General features: G+C 38.5%; 1 pseudogene; it reads right to left on the reverse strand.

Moving 5' to 3' along the window:
* Positions 1-409: 409 nt before the first annotated feature.
* Positions 410-7626, reverse strand: LOC122138799 (annotated as a pseudogene).
* Between the last annotated feature and the right edge of the window lie 7492 nt (positions 7627-15118).

Genomic DNA, 15118 nt, shown 5'->3' on the forward strand with positions numbered 1-15118 from the left:
GAGCAAGATGAACAATCTTTTAGACTTCGATGGAGCGTCAATAAAACATAACTGGTGGTAAAAGACAATACGAAGATTCGCACACTGTGCATGCAGTACGCATATTGTATGTTAACATGTTGTAAAGATCTAGATTATTTGAGCAGACATTAGAATAGGAATTTTAATTTGAGATCAGAGTGACAACAATTAGAGGTAAAGTGGATAGTTACTGCTTGCAAATCCTAAGAGATCCCCACACAGTCTGTACAGACGAGTCACTTGCACAGCAATCCCTCTTCTCTTTCTCTGTATGTCACCCTCTATGGTCCACAGCAAACCGCCCCTGAACACCCTGTGCTGTTCAGCATAATTCTTGCCATCCATCATAATCTTGGGACTGTCATATTTAGGGTAGTAATGTTACCGATCACAACAACCGCACACCCTTAGTTCCGCACATTTCGCTCAATCTTTTGAATTTGTGTATGGTTCCTTCCTTCGCAGGTGCACGGGGGTGGCCTTTCAATTCAACATCATAAACTGTTTGACCTATAGTAGAAAAAACATAAGCTTCTGTCACATATGACATGCTTGTAAATAGGATAGAAAGTCTGCATTATTGTTACAGAGCAAGCATGCTAATGTCTTATACCCTTGATGACATGAGCAATGTGATGGTCTGTGCGCCCCACCAAAGGCAGCATCTACTACGAGGACCCTCAATTCCCAGGACCTCCTTCAGAGTTTGGGGTAACCTTCCAGGTGTGTGGTGTGGCTCCCAACTTTGTACACAAAACACTTCATTATCCTGCACATGGAACGAATATTATAAGATAAATGCATACATTTGCACTTCACTGAGTGCAACAGTTAAGAGAGACATCTAAATGTCATAAAGCCTGGTGAAAGTCATTTGCTGCACCAAATGACCTTGATCATGTAGAGATGGCCTTCATAAGAGAACTGCATCCACTTTCACTGTGACACTCTTTGAACGCACTCTCCTGTGTCTGAATGGAACTTATCCCATTATCTGAGAAGTGGTACCCTAGGGAAGAGAACAAAAATTGTTCAACAGATGATTGTGTCATGAACCTTCTGAAATTGCCTCTGTAATTATAATAACAAACTTAAACAGCCACATGGTGCAACAATGCAGCTACTTAGATCTGTTTTCAACAAATCTGTAAAAAGAATGTATATAATGACTTGTGGAATGTTCAGTTACTCATGAATGGGTCACTTGAATGAGTCAGTTGATGCCACCTAAATAGTAGCCTATTAATAGACCGATCTTGATACTAGTTAAGTAGCTAGCAGGCAAATTAAGACGCAGGGTGTCTTCCATTTTGAAGGTATCGTTTGAGATAATTCCATTGACTTATAAACACAAATACTGCGAACGTATAAACCTGAAGAGTCCTTGACAAAAATCCTCATCACTATAATGCTGTCTGGATGAATATCAATAGGAACTCACCTCGAAAGCATAGATGCTGGCCATCATCGTCAGATGTAATAGCATCCCAGTGCACTCGGCTGCACTGTTCTCTCTCAATTTGTTCTTCAGTGCTCGTTTGTCCTGAGAGGCACAGACTCCAGGTTTTTCTTTTTTCCAATGCTCACAATTGCTTTCGCCAGCCTTATAATAACTTTTTCCCCTTGCCTGTTCATTATTACACTTACCAAAATGTGGCATCTCAGAAGTAATCACGGGTCCTCCTTTGGATATTTGCCCTGTAAACATCTCCTGGAACTGGGGCCAAACTTGGAGAACTGATGTCTCATGGAACAGTAAGAATTCCATGTAACGAAGGCTCCGTGGCAGTTGGGCATGCTCTGAATTCCTTTCCATCAACCTCTTGGTTTTCATATTGAAGTGTTAGATCTCATCCTTGGTGTTATAGAATTGAGACACAACAAAACCTCTCAACATACTGTACGTTTTACATTTCCATCATGTTTTATCCTTTTGAGATAAAAAAGACCACAATATCCTATATAACCTTTGGAAAAAGATTACGGAGGCGGACATCAGTACAGTCTGGCTTGGACACGTCCCTCAGCATCCAACTGGTCATGAATTCTAGGAAAGACAGAGGATATCTTTGGGGCTAGTCCTTCTCCAGCTTGTGCTTGAGTAGCTGAAACCTTGTTGTCCTTTAATGATGTTAGAAGATGTTGTTTACATGTCGGAATACATAAAATAACTCACTTGGTTTAGAATTGCACTTAGAGAATATAAATTTACCAGAAGAAGAACTGTGGTCATGGTGGTCCTGGGCTGTCTTCAGAATGCATGCGAAAGCAGCACCACATGTCCCAGGTTTATGATGGTCTCCAACTCAGGGAACGTTTCATTAGATAGCTCTGCTTCATGGAACACCCTTGAACAAGTGGTCCCTTCCAGTCAAAAATCAAAAGAAGGTCAATTTTAAGGCCATAATTATTATATGTGTTTGTGTGTGTGTGTTTGTGTTTGTTTGTGTGTTTTTTTTGCCCATTTTTGAATAAAAAATATAAAAATATTACTTATATTACTTTTAAACAAAAAAAAAAATCTTGTTTTTATATAATATATTTTTATGTTTTATGATAAAGTCTGACTTCTCTGATCACCATCTCTCACCCTTGAAACAATAAGGATTCCCCCGCGTTCACAGCAATTGCGTCAAACTCCATTCCTGCCAGCGGTCAAGCTTAGCTTCATGGTGCAATTTCAGCTTATGTCCAGCATACTGGATCGTCTGCAGTCCCTTTTATACAAATGTGGTATGTCACATTTTCAGCTATTATACAATTAGATATGATTTATTTATAAGTAATGTGTTTTGTATTTGGTTGGAAAAAAAAACTGATTTCAACAATTCAGACAATATGTAAATATACAAAGAAAATCTTAAAGGAATATCCTGCTGAGAATACATTTTTTCTTAACAGTTATCTGATAGTAATGCTACCTTCTACTGATTCTTGCCAGTGTAGTCACTTTTGATAACTGCAAAAAATTGTTTGATGAAATCATTGTCAAAACGGTAAACGTAAATGGAAAACTATTAACGTGAATGCAAGAATTTAATTAAGTTAGAGACCAAGCAGTCAAGTCAAACAAATCAAATGTTGGTTCACACAATACACACATTAATCCCCTTCAAAGGGGAAGGTTTGAAAAAAAAAATTATTATTAATGATATGTTAAAGTAAGCATACTTTGTAACCACTACCGTGCTATTTTGTACACATGAAATTAGTATTTTTGATTAAATTTAACACTTTTTGACCGTGTCGTGTAATACTCACAGGAGCAGCACAGCTCCTAAGGAGCCCGTGCACATGTGAATGTTTGAATGAGCCTCATTGTCAGCAGGGTCCTCTGGTGAACGATCTCGGCCGAGAGGTACAGTAACACCTGTTGTCGCCTAATTTATACCCCCTTCACCAGAGACTAATCTTGCCGCACTCTGGAGACGACAACTACGCCCCCGTTTGCTTAGGAGCGTAGGGAGGGGCATTCAGTTACATGCCCACACAAACAAATGCACGTTTTGCACGCTTTCCCCTGAAAATCCCCATCCACAAGCGGTCAAGGTACATGTTTTTTTTTTCCAAGGAATTTCTGGTGGGGTATTTGGTGTTGGTACAGGTAACACAGTTGCGCATGCAAGAATCCTGTATCATTATGTAATGAGACTTGGCATGCATTATGACGGCATTATCAGAGACCCCCTTGCCGTTCACCGTCATTGGCATATATTTCATAAATGCATCTAGCATGCATTTTTCAAACTTTCTACTTGGATATAGCAGAAGATGTACAGTATTTGATGTCATATTAGGTAAGCACAATGTTTTGTTTTTTTTTTTTTTTTTTTTTTTTTATACCAAACTCATAGAAAATATATTAATTTGAGAATAAGTTCAATAGTCATGTTTTGTGTGAATACATGGGCGGTGTGTGCATTACTAGTGGAAGATATTCCAGACTATTGTCAAAAGGAATTACAAATTGCTTTTTCAGTGGTTTTCAATATTGGACGCATAATAGTGACTTATGCATTGCAAATCTTGCATTACACTTGCGTTTTTCACTTTCTCGAACGCCCATGTGATTGCCAAATTTCCAAATGGCAAAGTGCAAAGTTCATTTGCAACGATTTCCCATGTCTTACGAGTTATGTGCGCAATCATATTTTAATAACAATAGTAATTACAGTCTGCTTTTTCACGCTCTCTGCATGCGCATGTAACCAGCCAAAACTCAAATGGAATCGCACTGAACTGAAAATCTTTAGCATATGAAATTTCCCAATCGCTTACCACGGAAACCGTGTCCAATCATCAGGCGTGGACTATACTATGATCCGGCCTATTTGCCCATTACCTCTATCTAATATATTTTTTTTCTTTTAAATCCGTAAGGTCTCATTAGTTCCATGTCACCTAAGTATCGAACCTGTCTCAAGAATCTCGCACTGTTTCAGCCAACCGAGCTGCGATTGATGCACTATGCTTTTAATATTAACTCATCTTGGCTTGCATGTTCTGTGACGGCTGTGCTAGAATCGAACTGGTGAAATTCCATGCAGAGTAAAAGTTTTCCTGTATGGTCATGTTCATCAATTCAAGTTAATGTAATAGTGAAAAGATGTTTGGATGCAGGCACATTCTTAGGTGCCGTGTCTTCGTTAGATTAGGAAGAGAGGAATAAAAATATAAGACAAGGTGGCAAACCTGACCTATTCGTAAGCCCCCCCCCCCTTTTACGGTTGCTTTTGCTTCCCTTGGACAAATAACAGAGTTGCTCACATGTCTTACAATGACAGCTATCGAGGGTGAAAACCTTGCCCCACAATGTTTTAAAGCACAATTTGACACAGAAGGGCCTCCATTCCTTGGACTTAAATATTTCATGAGTGAATAATATAAAAAATATTTTTAAAATAAACAGTGGGTAACTGGAAAGTGAGTTCCAGATCACATGCAAGCAGGAAGAAGTGTCCATAGTATGGCGTCACGATCTCTCAAAAAAACAGGTATGCACCAATGCAACAATCCCACACTGTTCATGGTATGCAGGTACGATTAAATTAATGCAACAGTTCACCATTTACTAATACCTTCGTTTATATGTGTTTTTGACCTACACTGTTACATGATGGGGAACATGTTCATTATTTTAGGGTTTGTACATTAGCTTGACTCCACTACGTTACCGTTAGCTAGTTTTTAAGCCAGAGATTACTGCTGAAGCCAAGAGACATTAATGTTTCGCTTGAGCCGCTGAAAATTGTAACTTTAATGAAGGGATAACACAAGAAATAAACGTTTTTTTTTCTTCATGATTGGGTTCAATGCTTAGAATGCTCTCTTTGTCATTCCTCTGGAGAGATCTCATTCAGTGTGCACAGCTTTTGGGTTGGCGCTCACAGCTCCCCTCTATAGCTGTGTCTCAAGAGAGCACAGAATTATGTTGAAGGTTGCGTTGACATTATATGGTTAATCATTGGTGTTTGGAGAATTATATTGAACCACTGGTTTATCCATGGTCTTTCCAAGCAGTGTTCGAGTCGCTGGTGGTGATCTATACAATGAGTCCAAACTCAATGGTGAACCAGGGTTTCTGCTCTCAATTCACCGTGTGTGCTACCTTTGCTTCAGAGGAGTGTTGCGCTCACTGGCAACAGGGCGTCGGTTATTTGCATGCGGTTCTATGGGCAACCACTAACGCATTATTATTGCAGTACTGTTATTAATCACGGTTAGTACCCATTGTTGACCAGGGTTATTGTTCCTAATGCACAGGCCTATGGCTGGCCCTCATGTTCTACATATTCAGGTCCCCCCCCCTATGGACCTTAGGATGCACATTTCACCCGCCCTGCCGTCTTGGCATCGACCACCTTAGAGGGCTTTAACTGCCCTTGCCCAGAATGTACAGTAGGTCTAATGCCATAACGGAAATTAGGCAACAGAGACTTAACACCGTCAAGACTAGACTAGACAACTAGCAAAACTCCAAGGGGCCTCCAAAAATCACCAAACTCCATCTGCACTCTGTATCTCACCAGGTAGTTGAATTAGCTAATGCTGTGTCATGCATTGTTGGCTAGATCATATCTCCATCTGTTATTCGATTTTGGGGGGGGCAAATGAAGATTTGAGAGGATCATTAGTTAACCCCTTGTTGCCCTGGTTGTCCAAACCGCCGAATACCTAGGGAGGAACCTGTACACATTCTTGGCGGCTGTCAATTCACTGGTTAATTGATGAGGCAGACTGTGTATCTCCCCTAGAGGACTTCTGTACCAACCTCTCTCCACACTCCCATAGCCATGATGGGCTCGAAGTCTGCAGGGTGCTGGTGTCTTAATTTTAGTCTTAGCCCTGTGTCAAATGTAACTTTTAAGTTTTTTATCAATTTAGTTCACTTGTCTGGTTTAGTTTTAGTCAAGTTTTAGGGCGACTAAATGTCTGATAATGTTAGTCTAGTTTTAGTCAGTGGAAACTTACACTTTTCCTGATTTCATCTTACGTATAATGTTACAATTATAAAACAATATATTTTTGTGCTCATTTGCATATTGTTGTCATTTGGAGATTTATTTTTCCATTTCATCAGAAGTTGCTCTGCCCCAAAATTACAAATCATCAAATAATGACGTCGTATTCTAGTTTATTTACCGCACTAAAGTTAATGTACAGTTTTAAACATGACTCAATCAGAGCCTAAATAAAACACCAGAAGATCACACTTTCTCTCTCCGTTTGAAAACAAGTGTACCAAAAACCTACTCTCAAATATTATACAGAGATTCCTAATTTAATTTTAAATAATTTCCAATTGCCATTACATGGTCTCTTTTACAAAACATTTTAAAAAACAATTAAACAGAGGTTGCGTAAGTAACGTTACAAGCGCTCAACCACGATGCAAACAATACAACTGAGATCCATGACTGAACATTGGACAGTCTGAGGTCTGTTTTTTGTTTTTCCAAGTGCGTGTGAATGGGTGTCAGATTGCCAAGCCGGGCAGACCCGGCAGGGACATTTTCCGTTTTTAACATAAAAAGCTCTGATTGGGGAATTTGAGCTCTGATATCTGGCAACCGCAAAAAGAACGCTCAAGAATAGAGCCTTGTACAGCATCCTGAAATGTTTTGGCTCCAGCTTTTTCAATAAAAAAAAAAAAAAAACAAAATAAAAAAGGTTTTGGTAAAGTTTTTTTGTTCTTTTAACTACATTTTCGTTCTATTTTTTCGTCAAATGATATTGCATGTTTTATTTAGTCTCGGTTATCGTTAATGACCTTAGTATCGTTCGCCATCGTCTCATTTTCGCAGGTGAAAAAAACACTTGACTAAACATTGTCGTCCTAATTTTCAATACCGAAAGTACACTGCGCAACCACCTCTGCCAGTTGCCATGATGTTCCTGGTCAATCTCTGTCCAGCTGCTCAGAAGCCTTGGAGCATCAGGGAAGGGCACGCTGAGTCTCGTTCCCAGCATAGTGGGCGTAGACACTTTCACCAGTTCGGCAATCGACCCACACTGGTTCAGGGTCACAACCTTTTGCTGTCCTCTCTGAGATTTGAGAAGGGACAAGTTTTCTTCAGAGGGTGTTCGTGATTGGACTGCCCCCATCATGCGGGATGGTAACCACGGATGCCTCCCTCAGCGGGTGGGGAGGACTGTGGCAACACCCAGGTGTACGGGGCAGTTGGTACCCACAGTTAAGGGCCTCTCACATCAATCTTCTGGAACTATAGGCGGTGTTTCTGACTTTGAGACATTTCAGGCAAAACTGTCAGTAATACACTTCCTTGTAAGAACTGACAATACCAACCAGGGGGCACATTCCCTACCCTGTCCCATTAACGAGAAGGCTCCTGTGTGGGCATACCGGCACTCTTCCCTCTCTTCAGTCATAGCAACTCACATTTCATGTTGCTGCAACAGTGTGGCAGACTCACTTTTCCATTTCAGGACTGAGACCAGGGAAAGTGTCTACACAAGGAGGTTGTTCAGTCAATTTTGAAGAATTATGGGACAACAGCTGTGACCTTTTTGCCAGCAAGTTGACGACACATTATCCGCTATGGTTTTCGGGTGCAGGAGGAAGACGGCTCATTGGGACAGGATGCTCGGCCCCCACGAATGGCCAGATCTGCTCCTCTTGTCCATTTCCTACATTTGTCTTCTTTGTCTGTCCTGAGTGGCACAGAGAGCATCACAGACTCCTTTCTAAGTGCTCCTTGTTGGCCCAATGCCTTGGTTCAGACCTCCTATTGATCTGACAACTGGTCTGCTCAGCCGCTGCCAGTTCTGGTGATCTACTGTCACAACTGGAAGGGCAGTGTGGAATCACTTCCGACATGTGAAATTGTGCATCTGTCCCCGGGGGTTGAGAGGGAATGGCTATCCCACCTGTCACGGAGTGCGGAAGATGGGCATGAAGTGCTAGGGCTCCGTCAACATGTCCACTTATTGCGAGTAAGTGGACGCAGTTTGTCTCTTGGTTCACAGACCCGGCTCTCAGTCCAATTGATTGCCAGCTTAGTGTGGGTTGGACTTCCTGCAGTATTGGGGGTTGGAATGCTGACACTCTCCGCCACAGTTAAAATGTTTGTGCTGCCCTGTCAGCCCACTGGATCCTGTGGATTGGGTTCAGTTGGTGCGAATAATACTTAGTGGTGGCTTAGGTTAGTTCAAGTTCAACACAAAAATGAAATTAGCCGGTGTTGTTACTCACCCTCGACGCATCCTAGTTGTATCAGTATTGCTTTTCTTTTTAGACAATCCAGTCGTAGTTTTATATTAAAATTGTCCCTGGCTAGTCCAAGCTCTGCATTGCAGTCATTGGAGTGTAAACACTGAGCGGTCTCATGACAGTGAAAAGCATTGGTTAAATAGGAAAATATGACCTATTGTGCATACTGTGTGCTCCCACGGGAGCAGGGATAGTCACTGGATTTGGGGTAAAAACAAGCTTTTTATTTATTGACTATAGGAAAAACCTCGGTTGCAAACTGTCTGTTCATTTACACGCTCCTCAAGGGATTGGCAGCTGGCCTTTACCGATTATCCTCCATGTTCATAGCATTCAGCACAATCATTTGTGAGTGACGTCCCCTTCCCAATACAACCAACGTCTCATAGTATAGTCCACCCCTTAACCTGATTGACAGTGTTTAGGCATTGGAATTCAAATGCTAAAGAATTGTGTGCCGATTTTGAGTTTTGCAGGTTACATGCACGATGCAGTCAGAGAGTGAGAAAAGCAACGTGGTAATTTAATATTGCTATTTAAATATCACAGGCTCATAACTCGTAAGACATAAGAAATACAGAGTGGCAATGGACTTGCTTTTTCCATTTGAAAGATTTGTCGAGTCACTGTGCGTTTGTAAACAGCAAACTGTAATGAAATTTTGCAATTCCTTTGAAAATAGTCCGAAATATCCTTCCATACATATCCCCAAATAAGTTTTTCCAATTCTTACATTGTAACAAAGTCACAATCTGTATGAAGCTATAGTGTAAAAACGGCCATCAGATAGGTTGGTCACAAAAAAAATCCATATCAAAAGGCACAATTCAAGGCTTCCATAGTAGTTGTTGTAGAGCCTGTTGTTCATTTGTAATAACATTTTCTTGTAAATTTGCATAGAATTTGAAGAACCTAGCACTAAAAGCAGGCTAAAATGTCTTTGGGTACTACACTAAAGTACTAATCACTAAAAATGTGAAATAGCATTCCTTGCAGAAAACCCCCCCCCAAGAATTTATTTTGAAAAGATAAGTCACTGCTTGCACAAATGCATGTATGCTCTGTTGCTTTTGTGCATGCACAGACTGAATTTTTCCTTCTAGAAAAATCAGTAAAATGGCTGTGTTACCTTTTCCAAATAACAGACAACAATATGAGGCTGACCTCTGGCGGTTTTAGTTGATAAGGTGATCATTGACAGAGACTGTTTTGCTATGTCCGAAATGCTCACTGTAAGCAGTTACACTAATCACGCTAATACAGTATGACGGTATAAGCAAGTGTCCCTTGCTGAATTCAAATTTATGCAGAGACAAAATGCTTCAAATTTCTTATTAAACTTTTAAATCACATTATTTTATATTATTTAGTTGAGGGGTTTTCAGATTTATATGCACAGAGCTCCCAAATTTGCTCATTTCTTTAGTTAGAGTGGACCCCCTTCATATAATATAAGGCGCTGTATGTTTTCATGTATTTTGTATGATGAAAAACAAAAACATTATAAATGATGTGTAAATTGCAATGCAGTGCAATTATTTGTTTAAGTGCACATTAACAATTTGTTGCAAATATAACAGTTTGGGTTAGATCCAGGCCACTATGTTGTTTTTTATTATTATTATATTACTTGGTCATATATTTACATAATCATTGTAATAATCTAGTTTATTATTTATATTTACTTATTATTTTCATTTGAACACTTGATTATTTTTGAGATTACAAGATTTTTTGTCATGTGCATGCAGCAGAAACAAAATTGTTCAAGAAATAACAGAACACACAAAGTAATAGTTTGATATTCTATTCGATTAGTATGAACAGAAACATTCTAGAAATTCTCTGTCTGCAAATTCAAATCATTGTTTCATTCATAGTAGTAAAAATCATTATATAGTTTTAGTTTTTGTTCCATTAAATTACCTAGCAAAATACCTGATTATATAACACAATTTTTTGGCCCTAATGAATTATGTAAGTGTGTACCTTGAACATCACATGTGCGTTCCGTCTTCAAAATATACCTCCACATAGTCTTTATACTCTGGTATAGCCATCCTCAAAGTAACTGAGATACTATTATTTTTTCATAAAAATGTATTCTAAAAAAAGACTGTAAGGTAGCATCATTAAATATTCATTTATTTTGAACTATAGTACTGTTTGATAATATGAACAATCCTTTTTGCAAAATATTTTGTTTGAAAAATTTATTTGTGCTATATTACGTCTAAACACAAATAGATAAATAAATGATATTAAGATATTAAGATATTATGCTAGTATATTAAAGCCATTCATAGACGATCTGTGTCTCTATTGTGGGACTATTATGTATTAAAAATTAGTGAATGGAAATAGTGGCCATTTATTCTCCTCCCATAGAATTTCTACAATACCTAAATTCTGCAGCACATATGAATAAATAAATAATATAGATACATTAAATGAAACCTGATTTAACAAATTAATAAAACGAGGCCATAGAAACATATTTCTAAGTGTATCATGTGATAACTATTCTCAAGGTAGGGCCCAAATGTGGCTGTAATGGAAAGGACACGTGTGTAGTATTTATTTACATTTATTAGTACTGATATTGGCAGTGATGTTGCAAGATAAAGAAAGATCACCAAAACATGAAAAGGGTTCAAATATTTCCATCTGAATGTTTTTTCAGAGGTTACATCACACATAACCGCCCCCTCCCTTGGTGTATAACTATTTTTTTATCCTCTTTCTCACTCTCGCTTCCCTGTGGTCACGTCGCATTAAGTGTATATAAAGCAGTTCCTGAAATCGTTTTGGTATCGCCCCCAAAGAACCAGTAATTGGGTCAGGGCGTTAAATTTGTTCTAACGTTGGGGGGACAATAAAATAAAATTCAAACAGAAACATAAAGAGCAATTTTGAAGGGACCACAATATCGCAGATTAAAATTGTACTTGTAAGGATATGTATAGCACCAGAGGAAACCGTACTCACTAATAGTGCTGCAAGGAAGACCGTGCCAAATTAGACAACTTCAAGCTGTTTGTGGTCGCCCTGACAGCGCTCGTGTCCGGTGAACATTAGCTACTATCAGTCACAGTGGTTGCGATCCGCGGTTTTACCGTGGACTTGGGCAACTTTAATCAATGTTGCCGCGGACATTAACACCGCGGCAACAGTGATAAGTTGCCCAATTCCACGGTCAAAACCGCTGACTTCGCAACACTGTGACCTGATAGTACTAATGTCTACGCCCCCAACGGACCCCAGCGCTGTCACGGCGCGACCACAACAGCTTGAAGTTGTCTAATTTGGCACGGTCTTCCTGCAGCAGCTATTAGTCGTACGTTTTCCTCTGTGTAGCCTATACATATCCTTACAAGTAGCAATTTTATCTGATTATTTTGTGTCCCTTCAAAAATTGCTCTTTTATGTTTCTGTTTTGAATTTTATGTTTATTGTCCCCCAACGTTAGACAAAATTTACGCCCCTGACCCAATTACGTTCTTTGGTGGGCGACTTAACCAAAACGATTTCAGGCACTGCTTTATTACTACTGTAATGCGCCTGGACCACCGGAGAGTGGAAAGAGGATAAAAAAAAATAGTTCTCCCCCAGTGAGGGCGGTTATGTGTGAATCGAACCGTGAAAAATTCTAGATGGAAATATTTGAACCATTTTCATGTTTTGTTGATCTTTCCTTTATCTGCAACATCACTGCCAATATCAGTACTAATAAATGGGAATAAATACTAACACACGTGTCCTTTCCATTACAAACACAGTTTGGCCCTACCCTTGACGAACTAGTTTATCACTGATAACTTAAGAAATATTTTTCTATGGGCCTGTTGTTTATAATTCGAAATACAGGTTTTCAGGGGAATTATTCTATATTTATTATTTATTCATATGTGCTGCAGAATTTAGGTATTGTAGAAAGTTCTATGAGAGATAACTGGCCCCTATTCAATTCCAATAATTTTTAATACATAATAGTCCCACATAGAGACAGACTTATGAATGTCTTTACATTATAATAGCATAATAGTCTTATATCTTAATACAATATAGTTAATATTTGTGTTTAGACTTAATATAGCAACAAATAGATTTTTCAAACAAATAATTTTCAAAAGGACTTGTCATATTATCAAACAGGATATATGGTTCAACTTAAATGAATATTTTGATCTACCTTCAGTTTTTTTTAGAAATACATTTGTAATGAAAATAATACTTGATCTCAGTTCTTTTGAGTATGGCTATACCAGAGTAATAATGACTTTAGGTGTAAGTATCTTTTTGAAGTCCACGGAACTGCACATGTGATGTTCAGTGTCACACTTAATAATTCATTAGGGCCTAAAATGGCGTTCTAATACTCATGTATTTTTGTAGGTATTTTTATGAACAAAAACTAAAATATATACTGAATTTGACTCATCATTGCGAATGAACACTGATTGATTTGCAGACATAGAATTCATCTAAATGTTTTCTGTCATACTAATAGTAATCTGAAATCAATATTCCTTTTGTGTGTCTGTTATTTCTGCAACAATTTGTTTCTGCTGCCATGACCTGACAAAAATCTTGTGATCTCAAAATCTCAAGTTTCAAATGAAATAATAATTAAATATAAATAATAACTAGATATTAAAATGATTATGTAATAAATGACCAGTAATAATAATAATAAAAAAACATAGGGCCTGGATCGAACCCCAAAATGTTATATTTTGCAACAAAAATTGTCATTTGTTGCACTTAACACATTGCCTTGCATTGCAATTTCACATATTTAATAATGGTTTTTTGTTTTGTCATCATACAAATACATTAACATACACTGCCTTTAGATTTATATAAGGGGGTCGACTCCTTCAACTAAGACAGAGCAAATTGGGGCTCTGTGGCATTATAACATCTGAAAACCATCAACGAATAAATTAAAATATTTATTTAAAAGTTTAATAAGAAATTTGAAGCATTTTGTCTCGACATAAATTTGAAATTCAGCAGACACTTGCTTATACGTGCAGACTGTATATGTGATTATTGTACTGCTTACATAGCATTCGCCATAGCAAAACAGTCCTCTGTCATGATCACCTATCAACTAAACCGCAGAGGTCGCACTTCATTGATTGTCTGTTAGTGGGAAAAAGTAAAGCCCAGGTTACTGATTTTTCTAAAAATTCAGTCCTGTGCATGCACAAAGCAACAGAGCATCATGCATTTGGTTTCACGCATTGACTGATCTTTTCATCAATTAAATTCTGTTTCTGCAAGGAATTATTCCACATCAGTAAACGAACTACAAGAGACATTTTATGCATGCTTTTCAGTGCTAGTTTCTTTCAAATTCACTGCAAATTTTACAAAGAATGTTATTAACAAATTGAAACAACAGGCTAAAACAACACAGTATGGAGCCCTTTGAATGTGCCTTTTGAATATGGATGTTTGTTTTTATGACCAACCTATCGCTGGACGTTTTTACCTAATCTCATACATGATGGTGACTTTGTTTACAATGTTAAGATTGGAAACTTATTTGGGGATATGTACGAAGGATATTCGGACTATTTTCAAAAGGAATGCAATCTTATCTTACCGTTTGCGTTTTACACCAAGTGACTGACACAATGTCAAATGGAAAAGCAAGTCCATTTGCAACTGTATTTCGTTATTCTTACAGTATTAGCCTGTGATATTGAATAGCAATAATTATTACCACTCTGCTTTTTCACTCTCTCTGACTGCATCGTGCAATGTAACCTGCCAAAACTCAATGGAATCCCAATTCCTTTAGCATTTGACTTTCCAATTCCTAACACCTGTCAATCAGGTTCAGGGGGGGACTATACTATGGACGTGGTTTTGTATGAAGGCGTCACGCACAAATGATGTGCTGAATGCTATGACATGAGGTAATCGGTAAAGGCAGCTGCCAATCCGATGGATCATGTAAATGACAACAGTGCACCCGTCCTTATATTCAATAAAAAGCATTGATTTTACCCCAAATCCAGTGACTATCCCCTTCCACAAGGGAGCCACAACAGTCTGCCCAATAGGCAATAATTTTCATTAACCAAAGCTGTTCACCTGTCATGGACCTCTCAGTGTTTTACACTCCAATTGCTGCAATGACAGAGCTTTGGAATAGCCAGGACAATTTTTTACTATAACTCCGACTGGATTTGGTCTGAAAGAAGAAAGTCTATACTGTACACCTGAGATGCGTCGAGGGTGAGTAAAAAAAACGGCTAATTTGCATTTTTGGTGAACTACAACCCTAAGCCACCACTAGTCTATTCGCACCAACTGAATACCGCAACCACAGGATCCCGTGGGCTGACAGGC

Source organism: Cyprinus carpio, chromosome B11 (assembly GCF_018340385.1).
Source record: "Cyprinus carpio isolate SPL01 chromosome B11, ASM1834038v1, whole genome shotgun sequence".
In the NCBI taxonomy this organism is placed as follows: domain Eukaryota; kingdom Metazoa; phylum Chordata; class Actinopteri; order Cypriniformes; family Cyprinidae; genus Cyprinus; species Cyprinus carpio.